At 49.1% G+C, this 18564-nt stretch overlaps 1 protein-coding gene across 1 annotated transcript in view; it reads left to right on the top strand.

Annotated features, from left to right (window-relative positions):
• Window positions 1-304: 304 nt before the first annotated feature.
• Window positions 305-18564, top strand: part of KIF3B (kinesin family member 3B) — a 37645-nt gene continuing 19385 nt past the window's right edge. Inside the window, exon 1 of the mRNA XM_040981654.1 lies at window positions 305-395. The gene's annotated coding sequence lies outside the window, so the exon portion shown is untranslated. The remainder of the gene's footprint in view (window positions 396-18564) is intronic.

Genomic DNA, 18564 nt, shown 5'->3' with positions numbered 1-18564 from the left:
AGGCTCGGGCCAGATAATCCAAGATGCAACGGCAGGCACCACCGCGCGGCGCGTTCCATTCGACAGATGGGGAGACTGACGCACGGGACACCAGCGGCCGAGTCGGGCCACGTAGCGCCTTCGGTGGGTGCAAGGACTGAGGCGCGTTAGGCGCCGGTAAACGTCCACACCCCGCCGGGCTCCGCGTGGCCCCGCCCAGCTCTCCTTGTCCGCGGTCCCAGTCCCAATAAAGTTATTGAAATTGATACGGGTTGCCAAGGAAGTGGGTCGCCGAGCCAGGTTGCTAAGGAAGTGAGCGGCCGCCGTCTCTCCCCATCCGGGGCAGTGAGGAATGGCTGAGCCCGGGGTTCGCCGCCGCCGCCGCGGCCCCCGCCCGCTTTCGGCTCCGGCTGCAGGTGAGTCGCGAGCGGCTCCAGCGGACGCCCGGCACGGTGGCTCCCTGCGGCCGCCGGGGTTCTCCGCGCCGGCCCTCGCCGCCGCCGCCGCCTGGCTTCGCTGCTTGCCCAGCCAGAGCATCCTTTGCCCAACCTCCGGGCATCCTCCTGCCGTCCCGGTGGCCTCGCCCCTGCTGCGTCCCTCTCGCCCCCTCGCCCAGGCGCCCCATTCTATGCACTGGGGGCCTGGGGACGGACCCCTGCTCGGGAGGGGCGGGGAAGCTGGAGGTGGGGTCCGAACCCTGGCGCTGCCCCAGGCTCCTATGTGACCTTGGTTGGGCAGGTCCCTGTCCTTCTGTGGCCTCCGCGGACCTGTGTGTCCACGGGGCGGGCGGGTGCTCACAGTGGTTGAGATAATAGGCTACGGATGTGCAGGTGGCCTAAGTGGACAGAGGGAGACCTGTGAGGGCAGACTGGCATGGGGGTCAGGAGTCCAGTGTGAAGTCTGCACTCGGTGGGCAGCTGGCCTTGGACAAATTGATTTTTTGGGCCTCCATTTTCCTGATCTGTAAAATGGGGCTAATAGATTACTGTGGGACTAGGAAAGGAGGAGATTGTCCAGGCTTGGCTCATTTAAGTTTTGCGATTGGTGAAGATTGAGGTGTGTGGACTGCCCGCTTTTGTGGTGCTGTTACCAGCCCTGATAAAGTGACCCCACTCCCAGTGCTTCTCCAATTTGCTCAGAGCGAAGCAGATGGTTGACGTCCACTGGTAACCCTGGTAGGAGAAACCCTGGTGTTAAGCGTTAGGGTCCTGTTTTCTGCTGTTGCTTGCCTTGCCAGCCGTTCCAGAAGAGTACCTGTGTTGTGTTTCAGGGAGGACTTAAAGCTGTACAAATAACACAGGTGTGCGAGTATAGACATTTGCTTTTCAGGTGCTTTATCTCCTAATCCTGGCATAGGCCCTGCCAGGTGGCTGGAGATTAAGAAGCTGAGGTTTAGACAAAGTGAACAGTTCATTGATGGAATTGAATGTGTTTCTAGGTAAATTCTGCGTTTCGACTCCCATGCTTGGATGCCTCTGATGTCTTTTTTTTTTTAAGGGTTCATTTATTAGAAAAGAAGAATGGCAAAGACAGGGATAGAGAGATTGGTGTTCTAGCATTTCTGGTCATTCCCCAAGTGCCAGGGACAATGGGCACTGGCCAGGCTGAGTGCAGGAGCCCAGAGATTCCATCTGGGTATCCCGTGAGGGTAGCAGGGCCCCAAGCACTTGTGCTGTCCTGACTTGTAGTCTTATGTGTGTGTGCAGGAAACTGGATTGGAAGCAGGGTCGCTGGGCCTCCCCCTGACGCTCTGCTGTGGGGGCAGTTGATCCAGATGGCGCCTCAGCTGGCTACACCAGAGCGCCTGCCCCTTGTCGTGGCTGTCCCAGGGGCTGACAGGAGGTTTCTGTTGGCACTTCTGGCTGCTCCAGCTGGCTTCTAGCAGCTTTTCTTCCAATGGCAAAGCTTTGTTGCCTAGACCAACTTTGTGTGCAGTGTGCATGTCAGAAAAGAGTCAGCGTGTTGCAGAGGGGCCTTCTCTCTCCTGTCCTCTTTCAGTTTAGTGAGGGGAGGAGGCCAGGTGCTACCGCAGGCCTTTCCAGTGGGCGGTTGGGCAGGTGTGGACTAGAACCCTGAGTCAGGCTCCAGGTTCTGAGCCTTGCGCAGGCTGCCTCTGCCACTCCCAAGGGGTACGCTGCTGGCCACCCCACCTGCCAGTGCTGCTGTGGGCTGCTGTGACGAGATGTCCTGGGGGTGAGATAGTCCCCCTCCTGCATGGTGCAGACTGAATGTGTGTGACATGCTCGGCATGTTTGGTAAATGTTGGCTGTGATGCCTGGGGCCTGGCAGAGTACCTCTGCTATCCGTCATTCTGTTTGTGGCTGATGAATCACTAAATTGCCAAGATGGGCTGATCCCAAGTCTGTCTGCCTGGCAAGGTCATTGCAAACCGAAAGCTGTGAAAGCAGTCCATAAATGCTAGTAGGTTGAGAGGGTTGTCCCAGGAACCTGGGAGTCGGTGCCCTCGTGGGTTGCAAAGAAAGGTGAAGGGTGATGATGGGATGTCAGGTTTGGTAGCTTGACAGGCATCCATCTAGTAGATGTCCCCTTGCTCCCTCCCTCCTGCCCTGGCACACAGAGGTCAGTTTCTGCTCCACAGCTTTTCAGGGACCCACAGCCTGGTGGCAGATGGCTGGCATTGACTTTAAACAGATTCGTATCTTCTTGTGGCTCTCTGTGCACTGAAGGCGCTGATTGCCTTCTCTGCTGTGATGTGTCTGGATTAGAAGCCCCAGATGGTTCTTGAAGCCTTTGCAGCTAGTCATTGTGGGTCTCAGAGAAAGTGCTACCTGTCTTTGTGGCGGCGCGTGCAGAAAGCTTCCTGCGTGATGCCTGATGGTGTATAGAGAAGTGCTTCAGTGTGTTTTCACTCATTTGGTCTTCCCAGTCTGGGTGTAACATGTAAATGAAGGGAGTCAGTGTGTGGCCAGTTTGTCAGTGGTCTGTTTCATCCTGGAATCCACATCCAATGCTCTTACCACTCTGTGCCCACTCAGGTCCTGCTTCCAGCATAGAGAGAGCTCCTGGTCTGGGTTCACCCAGCTCTAGCCTGCGGATGATCGAAAGGGAGAGAGGTTCCTTGTTCTCATGTAGAGTGTGTTTTAGATTGCAAGTGGAGCAACCAGAAAACGAACTGCTGACCATGTGAGATGCCAACCTCACAGGTGAGGATTAGTCCATTCTGCCACCATGCCAACCCAGGTGCAGATTATATTCTAGTGGAAACAAATGAAAAGTAAGCTCTTGGACACCCAGGTAATTTGGATCAGAGTAAGTGATGTGAAAACAATAAGACAGGTGCTGGCTCAGTTGGCTAATACTCTACCTCCCAGTGCCAGCATCCCATGTGGGCATTGGTTCATGTCCCCGCTGCTCCACTTCCTTCTAGCTCCCTGCTTGTGTCCTGGGAAAGCAGCAGAGGATGGCCCAAGGCTTTGGGACCCAGTACCCACGTGAAAGGTCCTGAAGAAGCTCCTGGCTTTGGATAGCTCAGGAACGCAGAGGTTAGAACAGCGGAAATCCGTGGCTATTTGGGGATGTGCTCACCTAGTCATTAGTTGGAATCTGGGACTCACCAGTGATCCTGACGACGAGAGCAGGAGCAGTGGCTGCTTCACGTGAGATCAGCAGTATCCGAAGCACAGCGACCCTGAGACATTGGTCATTGGTGAGCCTGCTTCCCACAAGAGCCATGGAGAGGCACAGGGGAGTTAGAGAACTTTCCCACATCTCTAGATTACTATTTATTTCAGAGGCAGATATGGGAGAGCTCTCTGCCTGTTATCTGGTGCATGTGACCCACAGCCTAACTGCCCATGACCTGAGGCACAGCTTCCAGCTGTGTCTGCATGACCTGTGAGAGGACTGGATGGTCTAAAGGGATAGATGTGCCTTGGGTAGGAGGACTGTCTGGGAACTGCCATTTTGCCTAGTCTGGGTAAGTTGGCGCTCACTTTACAATAATCAGACATGCTCCATCAGACTGTCCCCCAATGGGTCTGTAGCCAAAGAACACTGCCACCTCACCCCCTCTGTGGTCTTAGGGCCTGCTGGCGGGAAATATGTCCCAACCCCGCGCTTCCGAGAGGCAGAGGGACAGAAAAAGTTCCCGTCTGTTGGTTCCCCCATGCTGCAACAGATGGGCCTTGTCTGTGCAGAAACTGGAGACAAAAAGTTGGTCCAGGTCTGCCCCATGGGTGGTGAACCCTGTGAATTGAGCCATGATGTATCATCATGGCCTCCTAGGGCTGCCTAGCCGGATGCTGGAGCCAGGGGCTCAGCTCAGGCTGGCAATGTGGAATGAGGGCAGTTTTATTAAATTTTTTTAGGTCTGTTTTTAAAGAGGTTTAATTTGTTTTCCTTAAAAGTCAGAATTACTGAGAGTAAGAAGGAAAAGTAAAGAAAGAGGTCTTCCATCCCACTTGGGTGGGAGGCCCAGGGACTTGAGGTATCTGCTATTACTTTCCCAGGCACATTAACAAGGAGCTGGATGGGAGGTGGAATATCTGGGACATGAACTAGCAACCATATGGGATGCCAGCCCCACAGGCTGAGGATTAGTATGCTACGCCACAGCTCTGGCCTTGGCCTGTGGGCAGTTTAACTGGTGATTTAACTGCTAGGCTAAGCACCTGCCTGCTATGTCTTTCTACCCTGCACCAGACCTGGTTTTCAGATGGGCTGGTTTTCAGATGCTTGGGTTCCTTCAGGTCAAAGGCCTTTTTCTTCTATATTTAAGTAACTAATTATAAATGTTGATTGAAAAAATGACTTCAAAGAATGCTTGAGGAAATTAAGGGGAAAACCCTTGAGCTGTTTTTAGCATAAGGATGGGTGTGGATTACTTGACAGACAAGGCCACCAACAGATACCTCTAGTTTGATTAGATCCTGCTAGCTCGCTCACTTTGCTCATTTGGTGCAGTAGCTCCAGGTTGCAAGCAGCTGAAGCTCATAGGAATTGTGGACTTGGGTTCTGAGTCAGCCAGCCATGAACTGTTTCTTGATTCTGGAGATAACATCCATTCCTCTTTGCAGAGGGCGGCTACAGTCCTGTAGCACCTACTGGCTGATTGTAGCAGATTCACTTTCCTAGAGCCTTTGTTTTCTCTCTGTGCCCTGGGGCTTATGGTTTCTCCTTTCTTTGTAAGGTTCTTTTCTCTTTCTTTTTAAAGATTTCTTTATTTTTTTTTTTTGAAAAGCAAATTTTACAGAGAGGAAAGACAGAGAAAGCTCTTCCATCCACTGGTTTATGCCCCAAATGGCTGCCACAGCTGGAGCTGATCTGATCTGAAGTCAGGAGCCAGAGTTTCTTTCAGGTCTCCCCTGTGGGTATAGTGGCCCTCTGTCACTGCTTTCCCAGGCCGTAAGAAAAGAGCTGGATGGGAAGTAGAGCACCTGGAACACAGACTGGTACCCATATGGGAGACCAGCGCTTGCAGGTGGAGCAAGAACCTATGAGCCTCTCCTGCTCCCCTCCTCCCCGCCACCCCAAGAGTCTTAGATGTCTTGGTGGAGGCTTGCGCTGTCACAGGAAATTCTAACATGAGAGGTAATGAAACCAGCCCTGCCCAAAAGACTTAAGTTTGAGTGGGTGATGTTTTCTTCTTCCTTGGTGACGTCATGTGGGGCTTTTCCCCCCCGACCTTCTGGGTGAGACTTTTGGTGCCCTTTTCTTGGCAGACAGAGAACAACCTATCAACCCATCTTATCAGTGTCACACATCTGCGCTGCAGCCTGTGACATTCCTGCACACGGCTCTGTTAGTCACCACGGCAGGACACGCTGCTCCCTAGGTCACACTCATTGCGGTCCTGAGCTCTTCCTGCAGAGCTGTCTTAAGGAGCCAATTCATTAAGATAATTTGCATTGAAGAGTAAACCATGATAACTATGCTAATCCGGTTTCATTGGTAAACATTATAACAAATCAGGCCTGACCCAGTAGCCTGGTGGCTGAAGTCCTCACCTTGCATGAGCCAGGATCCCAGGATCCAGTTTGTGTCCTGGCAGCCCCACTTCCCATCCCTGCTTGTGGCCTGGGAAAGCAGGTGAGGATGGTCCAAAGCCTTGGGATATACATGGAAAACCTGGAAGTGGCTTCTGGTTCCTGGCTTTGGTTCAGCTCAGCTCTAGCCATTGTGGCCACTTGGGGAGTGAATCAGTGGATGGAAGATCTTTCCTCTCTGTCTCTCCTCCTCTCTGTAAAAATCTGCCTTTCCAATAAAAATAAATAAATGTTAAAAAAAAAAACTCATAAAAAGTCTTCTTTTGAAGCTGAATTATTTGAGAGGCAGAGAGACACAGAGAGTAAGAGCTCCCATCTCCTGCTTTCACTAGCAAAAGTTAGGATCAGGGAACTCACTCCAGGTCTCCCAGCTGGGTGACTCAGTTCCAGTTACATGAGCCCGTGCTGGTGTCCCCTCCCAGGATCTGAGTTAGGAAGCTGTGGTTGGGAGGAACTCCAACATGGAATCTTAAGTGCTGTCTTAATGGCTGGGCCTAATGCCCCACACCTAAAATATCTTAATTTTTTTTTTAACTTATTTTGTTTGAAAGGCAGAGTTAGAAGAGAGATAGAGAGAGAAAGGTCTTTCATCCTCTGGTTCACTCACGAGATGGCCACAATGGCCGGAGCTGAGCCGACCTGAAGCCAGGAGCCCTTTCCTGGCCTCTCATGCTGGTACAGGGTCCCAAGGACTTCAGCCTTTCATTTCAGGAAAAAATGTGAATTTTGAAAAATTGTGAACTTCAAATCTTTTTCTTTTTTTGCATAAAAATTAAAAATGTTGTTTTCCCACACACTTTTTAAAAAGAAAGTATTTGGAAGATTTACACAGAGAAGGACAGAGAGGAGCATTTGTGGGAGGGAGAGCTAGAGAGAGTGTGTGTTAGTTAGTTTCTATCTGTTGGTTCACTTCCAAGATGGCTACAAAACCCAGGGCTGAACTAGGCCAAAGCCAGAAGCCTGGAGCTTCTTCTGGGTCTCCCACATGCATGCAGGGACACAAGGACTTGGGCCATATTCTGCTGCTTTTTCATGTCATTCGCAGGGAGCTGAATCAGTAGTGGAGCAGCCGGGACATGAACTGCTTCCATGTGGAATATTGGCATAGTAGGCAATAGCTTTATTTGTTGCATCACAATGCTGGCCCCTCCATAGATTTTTTTTTTTTTTTTTAGTATACTCTTATTTGGTGACAATTTGATTCTTAGTATTTGTTAAGCTCCTTTTCTGACCAAGCAAGATCAAGCCTCGGTCTTCAGGTAAGCCGTAGTGTCTCTACCTGCTGGTTCACTTCTCAGATAGCTGCAGTGGCCAGGGCTGGGTGAAGCCAAAACCAGGAGCCAGGAGCTCATTCCAGATCTGCTGCATGGGTGTAGTGGCCCAAGCACCCTGGCCATCCTCTGTGGAGTTTCTTAGGTCATCGTCAAGGAACTAGATTGGAATTAGAGCAGCTGAGACATGAAGCAGCATCCATATGGGATGCCAGCATTGTAGGCTGGTGCTTAGCTACACCACAAAGCTGGTCATGGGGAAAAAAAAAATAATGTAAGTTTGCCTTAAAAGGAAGTTGATTTGAAAAAAAGTCCTGTAGGGACTTGCTGTTGGGGAGAGGCCATTAACTTGGGAGCATGGTAGACTGACTGACTGACTTTCTTCCTTCCTTCTTTCCTTTTGTTTTCTTTTCTTAAGTATATTTTGTTTTATGATACAGTTCCATAGGTTTTGGGGTTGTCTGTGTCCTTCCTGAAGGTCCCTGTCCCCCAACATTGATCTTCCCTCTAGTTTTACAATGGATGTCGTTCATGAAAATTGCAACCGCGTTGTCAAACGGGCACTGGGAGACGTGTGGTAAGACCTTTGTTACACAGCTTCAGCATCTCCTGCCCCTAGTTTCCCACTCATCCCCTGCATGTTTTTGTTCTGCCCTTGCCTTGTTTGTCAGTGTCATTCACCAACTGCTTTGGAACTTCTGGGTCTCTGAGGAGTTGCTCACTGTCGTGTCTGTCTAGGCCTCACGGAGACCTGTTTTCTATTGACTGACTGTTATTAACTGTGTATCACGTTGCTGGCCGAGCTGCGTCACAGGGTTTGCTCTAGCACGTTGGTCAGGGCAGGAGTCACGTTTTTGGGAGCCGTATGTTTGGTGCTTGTGCTCGTCTCTCCCTGACACAGCTCAGGGAGGCCGAGCATCAGTTGTATTCCCATTTTACAGATGGAAGGATATAGGCTCCGGTGTGTGAGGGGACCCGGATACCATCACAGAGCTAGGAATCCTAGAGCAGCCTTTTTGTTTCTTAAGAATTATTTTTATGTATTTGAAAGGCAGAATTACAGAAAGAGAAAGAGAGAGAGCACGCGCGCTTCTATCTGCTGGTTTGCCCAGAGGGCCACACCAGCGAGGGTTGGCCTGGGAGATTGGTACACATGTGGAATGCCAGCGCCACAGGCAGTGGATTTACTTGTTAAATCACAGTGCCAGTCCCAGGTTGTGTTTTGAAAGGAGAGTAACAGAGGCGGGGGGGGGGGCAGTGAGAAAGAGAGCATTCCTCTGCTGCTTTACTCCATGTGTAGCCCCAACCAGGAGCGTAGCAGGGACTCAACCAGACACTCTGGTATGGGAAGCCCAGTGTTGCAAGCAGCAGCTTACCCAATAGGCCACACACTGACTCTTCCATCATTTTCTTGAAGAATCTTGGCACGTATCTGCTCTGTCTGTTCACGTGTCAATGGGCATTTGGGGTGCTTCCTCTGCCTTGACTGCTGTGGATGACGCTATAGAGCACACAGACCTTTTCTGTTCATTAGAGCCAGTCAGCTGGGTGGAAAGCCAGAGCAAAAGCTGTGACAGGCAAAGGTGCCCTAAACAGAAACAAACAAAAAACGGAGGAGATCAAGGCACATCTAGGCTTACAACTCAGCTCTCACATGGGCTGGCATTGTGGCACCATCTGTGGCACTGGCATTCTGTAATGAGTGTGGGTTCAAGTCCCAGCTGCTCCACTTCTGATCCGGCTCCCTGCTAATTCTCCTGGGAGAGCAGAGAAGGATTGGAGAATGGCCCAAGTGCTTGTGCTGCAGCACCCGTGTGGGAGACCCAGCAGAAGCTGTTGGCTCCTGGCTTCAGACCAGCTCAGTTCCAGCTGTTGTTGGCATTAAGTCAGCGGGTGGAAGATTGTGTGTGTGTGTGTGTGTGCACTTTCCAATAAATAAGTACATTTTTTAAAAGTCTGAGGAAATGCCTTAGATGAGAACTATGCATGGACTGCCACATTTTTTTTAATCTAGAGATTTATATTTATTTGTATTAAACAAAATTTTAAATGTTCAGTTTCCAACCAAGAAAGTAGTGACACTGATAAAGAGGAAAAGTAGAGCAGGACAAAAACTGTTCACAGGACCCAGTGCAGTAGCCTAGTGGCTGCTAATGGCTGAAGTTCTTTTTTTTTTTTTTAATTGATTACATTGACACAGTTTTATAGGCACTGGGATTCCCCCGACTTCCACATTTTTGTGTGTCACTGTTAGCATGTGGTGTGTTAGCACAGTGCGGCGCTGTGATGCACCATGTTACAGGCTGCTGTGATGAGGCCACCCATACAGGAGCACTAATTCAAGTGCAGGCTGCTCTGCTTCCGATCCGGTTCCCTGCTGCTGCGGCTGAGACGGCAGTGGAAGATGGCCCCTGTGCTGGGCTCCCTGCCATCCATGTGGGAGACCCAGATGGAGTTCCAGGCTCCCAGCTGCTGCCTGGCCTCTCCCAGGCATTCTGGCCGTTTGGGGAGTAAATCAGTGGATGGAGTATAGATCTCTCTCTTCCTCACCCACTATCATTCTACCTGTCAAATAAACAGGAAAATACATTTTTTAAAAAAGAAAGTCACTCTTTATAAAAAGATTTGTTTTTATTTGAAAGGCAGATTTACAGGTAGAAGGGGAGATAAAGAGAAAGATCTTCCATGCACTGGTTCACTCCCCAAGTTTCTTCATTGGCCAGAGCTGAGCTCATCTGAAGCCAAGAGCCTAGAGCTCATTCCACGTGGGTGCAAGGTCCCAAGGCTGTGGGCCATCCTCTGCTGCCTTCCCAGGCTGTAAGTAGGCACCCAGATGGGAAGTAGAACAGCTGGGACACAAACTGGTAGAGGCTTAGCTTACTGTATCGTGGTGCCGGCCTCAAAAACTCAGATTTTAAAGATTTATTTTATTTTGAAAGGCAGAGGGAGAGACAGTGAGAGAATTCTTCCATCTGCTAGTTCACTTCTCAAATGGCCACACCGGCTGGGCCTGGGCTAGGCCTAAGCTAGGAGCCAGAAGTTTCTGGGTCTTTCATGTGGGTGCAGAAGCCCAAGTACTTTGGCTGCATTGTGCTGCTTTCCCAGGCACATTAATGGGGACCTGGCTTAGATGTGGAGCACCTGGGTCCCTGTGCAGTAGCCTAGTTGCTAAAGTCCTTGCCTTGCATGCGCCAGGATCCCATATGAGTACCGGTTCATATCTTGGTTGCTCCATTTCTCTTCTCGCTCCCTGCTTGTGGCCTGGGAAGGCAGTCGAGGACAGTCCAAAGCCTTGGGACCCTGCACCCACGTGGGAGACCTGGAAGAAGCTTCTGGCTCCTGGCTTTAAATCGGCTTTGCTCTGGTCATTGCGGGCATTTGTGGAGTGAACCAGCAGATAGAATATCTTTCTCTCTCTCCTCTATATCTGCCTTTCCAATAAAAAAAAATAAATAAATTCTTAAAAAAAAGATCTCTTCATTTTCTTTGCCCATTTCTTCACAGTATTATTTTGCTGCTGTTGAGTTTCTGAAGCTCTTTGTAAACCCTGGGTATTATTCCCGTATCAGTTGTGTAGTGTGCAAAGCTTTTCTCCCATCTCGTTGGTTGCTTCCTCACCTCTGTTGATCGCCTCCTTTGCTGAACAGAGCTTCTCAGCCTGGTGTAGATTAATTTTGACTTTGCCTGTGCTTTTGCCGACTTTTTAAAATTTTATTTATTGATTTTTTTTTAATTACAAAGTCAGATATACAGAGAGGAGGAGAGACAGAGAGGAAGATCTTCCATCAGATGATTGACTTTCCAAGTGACTGCAATGGCCGGTGCTGCACCCACCTGAAGCCAGGAGCCAAGAGATTCTTCCGCGTCTCCCAGACAGGTACAGGGTCCTAAGGCTTTGGGCTGTTCTCCACTGCTTTCCCAGGCCACAAGCAGAGAGCTGGATGGGAAGCGGGGCTGCCGGGATTAGAACTGGTGCCCATATGGGATCTGGCATATTCAAGGTGAGGACTTTAGCCACTGGGCCACTGCGCTGGACCCTGTGACTTTTTTTTTTTTTTTTGTAAAGAAAGAGTTATTTCATTTATTTGAAAAGGCAGAGTTACCGAGAGAGAGAGAGCAAGAGTGAAAAAGAGAAGGATAACTTCTATTCACTGGTTCACTCCCAGAATAGCCACAGTCGCTGGGACCAAAGGAGCTTCATGTGAGTCTCCCGCACGGTTACACGGCCCTGAGGCCCCAGACCATCCTGTTCTGCTTTCCTAGGCACGTTAGCAGGGAGCTGGATTGGACGTGGACCAGCTGGGACCAGACTCGTGCCCATATGGGATGCTGTTCTTGCAGACGGAGGTTTATCTTGCCGTGTCACAACAGTGGCTCTTGTGACTTTGCAGTCCATGGAAACCACAGCCACCCTGACCGAGGAGGTGGCGTGCTGTGGACTGGAACGCATTTTTATGAGTGTTTTATGAATGTTTCACAACAGAATACAAAAAAGAGGTTCTGTTCCACTTTTGCCTCCTGTGGATAAATACTTTCTTTGTCTGACTCTTCGTATCTTCAGGCGGTAGGGGGTACACGGCGTGAGTTTTATTCAGGGTCAGCATTTATTGTTCATCTTACTTGCTCATGACCTCTCTGGCTTCTTGCCAGAGAAGTAGTCTGTCTCAAGACGCGCAAGCTGAAATCAGGGAACTAGACTTTGATTTTCCTCCCCCAGGAAAAATTAGCTAACTGCTTCCCTCACCTTCATTATACAAAACAAAACACAGCCCCCTTGAAGCAGTCCAGAGAAAGCAAAAAATAATTCTTAGAAACTCACCAGCTAGAGATCAATGTTGGCTGTATTTCCTATTTTTTATGCACCTTGCACTTGGTTAACCGTTTGACATTTATCAGCTCTTTGAATCCTTGAGAACAATTCTTTAAGATAGGTGATGTTGTTAACTCCATTTTATAGGTTAAAAAAAAAAAAGCTATGATGTGCGTAGCGTTCTCAGTATTTTATAGCAAACAGAGAAGCAGAAACCTTAGCCTCGGCCTGTTCCGCCCCACAGCCAGTGCCTCTCGTGGTGGCTGCTGGCCGTGACTTCCGTGTGTGTCTCGCACAAGTGTGTGTCCAGGTGTTAGAAGCACAAATCCCACCCCGGCAGTTCTGTTCAGCAGCCTGGCCTTTTCACTCCACAATGTACCTCAAACATCTCTGGCCTTTCTTTAAATTTTTGTTTGTTTTATCTGAGAGGCCAAGTTCAACAGAGAGAGACCTCCTACTGCTATTTCCTTTCTCAAAGGCTTAGGAGCCGGGAACACAATCCAGGTCTGCCCCCTGGGTGGAAGTGACCCTTGAGCCAACACCTGTCACCTCCCAGGCTGTGCATCAACAGGAAGCTGAGATCTAAGGGAGATGGGACTCACGCAGGCCTATGCGAGAGCTTGTAGGTATTCCAGGGACTTAAACTGCTGTACCAGACACCCATTTCATAATCCCGAACATGTCCATGCATCTTTGTATAGATATTTGGTTCTGTCCTTAACACGAGTCCAAGAAATTGAATTACTGTTTTGTTTTTTTTTAAGATTTATTTATTTTATTGGAAAGGCGGATATACAGAGAGGAGAAGAGACAGAGAGGAAGATATTTCCATCTGATGGTTCACTACCTAAGCAGCCACAATGGCTGGTGCTGCGCTGATCCAAAGCCAGGAGCTTCTTCCAGGTCTCCCATGTGGGTACAGGGTCCCGAGGCTCTGGGCTGTCCTCAAATGCATTCTCAGGCCACAAGCAGAGAGCAGGATGGAAGCAGGGCTGCCAGGATCAGAACTAATGCCCACATGGGATCTTGTTGCATGGAAGGCAAGGACTTTAGACATTAGGCTATGCTATTGCACCAGGCTCTGTTTTATTTTTTAACAAGAGTTAATGGTGGAGATGGTGTCTTTTTTTTTTCAGATTTCTAAAAATTTTTATTGGAAAGTCAAATATACAGAGAGGAGGAGAGACAGAAAAATCTTCCATCCACTGGTTCACTCCCCAAGTGACTGCAATGGCTGGACCTGAGCCATTGTGGATTCAGGAACATGGAGCATCTTCCAGGTATCCCATGCGAGTGCAGGGTCCAAGGCTTTGGGCCACCCTCAACTGCTTTCCCAGGCCACAATCAGGGAGCTGGATGGGAAGTGGGGCTGCTGGGATTAGAACTGGTACCCGTATGGGATTCCGGTGTGTACAAGGCAAGGACTTTAGCTGTTAGGTTACCACACTGGGCCCTGTTGCCTTTTTCTTTTCTTTCTTTTTTTTTTTTTTTTTAAGATTTATTTATTTTTATTGGAAAGGCAAATATACAGAGAAATGGAGATAGAAAGATCCTCCATCCATTGGAGGATCCATTGGAATTATCCAACAGAAGATCTTCCTCTCTGTCTCTCCTCTCTGTATATCTGACTTTCCAATAAAAATAAATATTAAAAAAAAAAAAGAAAGTGTTTTTTGTTTGGTACCATTAGCCTGCAGCCATCCAGATATATTTTTTTCTCTAAGATTTTTATTATTTATTTGAAAGGTAGAGCTCTAGTGGGGCAGCTAGAGACTGAGAAATCAATTGGTTGATGTTGTATTTCTGGTTTTTTTTGCCCCAAATGGTCACAATAGTCGGAGCTGAGCAAGGCCGAAGCCAGGAACCTGGATCTCTCACATGAGTGGCAGGAGCCCTGGCCACTGGGCCATTCTCTCTTGCCTTCCCAGGCACCTTATCCAGGATCAGGTTCAGTAGTGCCAGCCATATTAGGGTTCAAACCCGCCCCCATGCAGGATCCCAGCATTGCAAACACCTGCTAACCTGTTACAGCACAGCAGCAGCCCCAGCCAGCTCTTTTAGCGACAGCCAGTTTGGTTGTCATCTGACAGCTGCTTTCCCTGGGAGAGGCCTTTGCAGGGAGGCGTGGGTCAGGTCCTGGGCCATCGCCTGTATCCTCCTTCCCCAGGGTAGCAGTGCCCTTCAACGCTTTTGTGATCGGAGGTTCACACTGCATTTCAATACCCAGAGACCTTGAACTCTGTGCCAGGCTGTTGCCAGGTGCTTGTGCAATCTCGTCTCGCAGGGCCTTATGTTGTAGTGCACTGCCTGGAAATGTGTGTGTGTGTGTCCTCTGGGTGCCGGGCTGCTCTTGGGGACTTGCCAGAGCTTTATTCTGTACCTCTTTGAAGTTGCACCTGCTTGTGAAAGAGAATTTGGAAAATACATAAATGTTGAAAAAGTAGAGGAAATTGCCCGCCCGTAGTCCTACCCCCCAACGTTGATGTTTCGTGTGCGCCTTTTTATTTGTGATTGGATCCAGTCCCTTCGTTTTATAAGCTGCTTCTTTATCTAAACATTTTCACTTTTTCAAAAAGATTTACTTATTTTATTGGAAAGTTAGATTTATGGAAAGAAGGAGTGATAAGAGAGAAAGATCTCTCTTCTGGTGGCCATAACAGCTGGTGCTGAGCCAATCTGAAGCCATGAGCCAGGAGCCTCTTCCGGGTCTACCACGCGGGTGCAGGGTCCCAAGGCTTTGGGCTGTCCTCGACTGCTTTCCCAGGCCACAGGCAGGGAACTGGATGGGAAGTGGTGCAGCCGGGACATGAACCGGCACCCACATGGGATCTTGTTGCATGCAAGGCGAGGACTTTAGCCACTAGGCTCCCGTGCTGGGCCTGATCTGTTTACTTTTACTGACCTGTAAAATAAAGAGAGAACAGACAGAGATCTTTCATCTGTTGGTGTATTCTCCCAGCTGCCCACAATGGCCGGGGTTGGTCCAGGCCAAAGCTGGGAGAATGGAGAGCTCAGGGTCTCCCCCGTGCGTGGCAGGCGCTCCGCTACTGAGGCCATCAGGTGAGTGTTAGTAGGAAGCTGGACGCAAACCTGGGCTCTCCAGTGTGGGATGCACGTGTTGCAAGCGCCATCTGAAGTGTGGAAACAAATGCCCACCCCTGCTTTTCATTTCTCATAAGCATTTTCCACGTCATCACAGAGCTTTAACAAGTGGCATTTAAAAAGACCGACTGGGTCGCGATGGTTCATTGGCTAAATCCTCACATTGTATGTGCTGGGATTCCACGTGGGTGCTGGTTCAGGACCTGGCTGATCCACTTCCCATCCAGCTTGCTGCTTGTGGCCTGGGAAGAGTGGAGGATGGCTCAAGTCCTTGGGACTACCCTGTACCCACGTGGGAGACCTAGAAGAAGGTTCAAGCTCCTGGTTTTGGGTTGGTTCAGCTCTAGCTGTTGTGGCCATTTAGGGAGTGAAGATCTTTCTCTTTCTGTCTCTCCTTCTTTGTAAATCTGCCTTTCAAGTAAAAATAAATAAATATTAAGAAAAAAAAAGATGGCTGAACTTCTCTTATTTATTTTTTATTGGAAAGTCAGATATATAGAGAAGAGGAAAGACAGTGAGGAAGATCTTCCATCCAGTGATTCACGTCCAAAGCTGAGCTGATCCAAAGCCAGGAACCAGGAGCTTCTTCTGGTCTCCCACGCAGGTACAGGGACTCAAGCTTTGCGCTGTTCTCGACTGCTTTCCCAGGCCACAAGCAGGGAGCTGGATGGGAAGCCAGACCGCTGGGATATGAACTGGCGCCCATATGGGATCCTGGTGGGTGCAAGGTGAGGACTTTAGCCACTAGGTTACTGCTCCAGGCATGGCTGGAACTCATAATCAGACCTCATATCCATGAATTTGGAAGTGGACAGGCTTATGGGAACCTAAAGCAAGTGTGAATGAGCAAAGCATGCTGAGTGTGAAAATGGTGCAAGGGGTTTTTGGAAGCACTGCAGTCCTCCAGGGGGCGCTGTTTCTCAGCTCCCTTTACTGCCACCTGCAGCATGGGTAAGACTGTTACATTATTTCAGGGAAGTGGAACATATTTTTATGGAAAACAAGCGTACATAAAATTCAGAGAAAGTGGAATCAGTTGTGATAATGCAGGAAACAGAAGTGACAATTGTTAATGTTTTAAATTATTCGACGGTTCATTTCTCAGTTTCTTAAATGATTTGTTTTATTTATTTGAAAGGCATGGTTAGGGAGAGTGAAAGAGAGGTCTTCCTTCTTCTAGTTCATTCCCCAAATGGTCCCAACAACTGGGGCTTGGCCAGGCCAAAGCCAGGAGCTTCTTCTAGATCTCCCACAAAGGTACAGGGACCTACACAGTTGGGCCATCCTACACTGCTTTCCCTGGCATGTTAGCAAGGACCAGGGTTGGAAGTAGAATAGCTGGCACTCAAGCCAGCACCCATATGGATGCTGGTACTTGATCCAATATGCCATAGCATTGGTCCCATTTCTTTATTTTAAAAAGGATTTATTTATTATTTTTATTAGAAAGTGAGATGTATGTAGAGAAGGAGAGACAGAGAGGAAGATCTTCCATTTGTGATTCACTCCCCAAGTGGCTGCAACAGCCAGAGCTGAGCCAATCAGAAGCCAGGAGCCAGGAGCTTCCTCTGGGTCTCCCGTGTAGGTATGGGCTCCCAAGGCTTTAGGCTGTCTTCGACTGCTTTCCTAGGCCACAAGCAGGGAGCTGGATGGGAAGTGGAGCATCTGGGGCTAGAGCCAATACCCAAAAGGGAACCAAGCACATGTAAGGTGAGGACTTTAGCCGCTAATCTACTGCACTGGGTCTCCATTTTTTAAAAAAAGAAAAGTGATATAAAGCATTGCAAATGAAGGTGGGATGTTCTCCCCATCCCTAGCCTCCTCCACTCCTCACTGCCAGGTTGGGATAGCTACACTGGCGCATTGCACATCCTTCTATCCAATTTTTAAAAAAATTATTTACTTGAGTGATAGAGGGGAGATGGTTCGGCCCCCAGATAGCTACAACAATTGGATCTGGCCAGACCAAGCCGAGGAGCCAGGTCTCTGGTTTCCCACATGGGTGGCGGGAACCCCAACTCTTGTGCTGTTTTCTCGGGCTCCTTTGCAGGAACCATTGCTCCAGTATAGGGTAGGGGTCAGCACCGCAAGCTGTAGCTTTATCCGCTGTACCACAATGCTGACCCTCTTTTCTGCTTTTTAAAATATATAAAAATATGGCTCCCTAAGTACTTTATTCTATAAATTTCTTTTTTTTTTAAAGATTTTATTTTTATTATTTTTTCATTGGAAAGGCAGATATACAGAGAGGAGAGAGAGAGAGGAAGATCTTCCGTCCGATGATTCACTCCCCAAGTGAGCGCAACGGGCCGATACTATGCCGATCCGAAGCCAGGAGCCTCTTCCGGGTCTCCCACACGGGTGCAGGGTCCCAAAGCTTTGGGCCGTCCTCGACTGCTTTCCCAGGCCACAGGCAGGGAGCTGGAAGGGAAGCGGGGCCGCTGGGATTAGAACCGGCGCCCATATGGGATCCCGGGCGTGCAAGGCGAGGACTTAACCACTTGCGCCACCGCGCCGGGCCCTATTCTATAAATTTCTGAATTACACAGCTGCAGCTTGCTTTTTCATTCTACCCACTTATCCGTGTTAATGTAAAATGCCAGAGAGTAAAGCTTTGTGGGTCATATTGTTTTGTTTCATTTTTTTCGTTTACTTAACTGTGAGATTAAACAGATCCACAGGCAGATAGAGCTGCCGTTTGCTGGTTCCCTTCCCAGGTGCGTGCAAGGGCCAGGGCAGGCAGTGCTGGGCCACACCTGGAGCCTGGAACTCTGGGAGACAGGTTTTCCAGGAGGATGGCCGATACCAGGCTACTGAGCCAACACCTTCCCACGTGTCCACTGGAGGGCGCTGGAAGTGGGAGCTGCAGGCCGGTACTGACTGGGTGTCCCAGTGTGGCACGCAGGACCTTACCTGCTTGGAACGCCCACTCAGCTCTGCCATTTTACAGTTAATGCATTCCAAATTCCAATAACACTGTGTTTATGGAAACAGGCTCTCTTGTGGGCATCTGACCCCTCGGTTAGCTCACACGCTCTCAGGCATTTGGGGAGTGAATCAACAAATGAGAATGTTTGAGCCCCACATCGTAGCCTAGTGGCTAAAGTCCTCGTTTTGAATGTGCCAGGATCCCATTTGGGTGCCAGTTCATGTCCAGGCAGGGAGCTGGGTGGGAAGCGGGTCTGTCCAGATTAGAACTGGTGCCCATATGGGATCCTGGCGTGTTCAAGGCGAGGACTTTAACCACTACGCTATTGCGTAGGGCCCCTAAAAAATTTTTTAAAAATCATTTTAGAGAACCAAAAAATATCCTGAGCTGTTACTGAAGTAGCCTAACCTCAAGGTTGGCTTTTTTTTTAAAAAAAGATTTATTTTATTTTTGAAAAAGTGTATTACA

The sequence above is a fragment of the Ochotona curzoniae genome, unplaced genomic scaffold, assembly GCF_017591425.1.
Source record: "Ochotona curzoniae isolate NIBS_2020 unplaced genomic scaffold, NIBS_Ocur_1.0 contig_3520, whole genome shotgun sequence".
NCBI classification, from domain to species: Eukaryota; Metazoa; Chordata; class Mammalia; order Lagomorpha; family Ochotonidae; genus Ochotona; species Ochotona curzoniae.
Note: the sequence above shows the minus strand (reverse complement) of the source record. Positions and strands in the feature narration are given on the sequence as shown.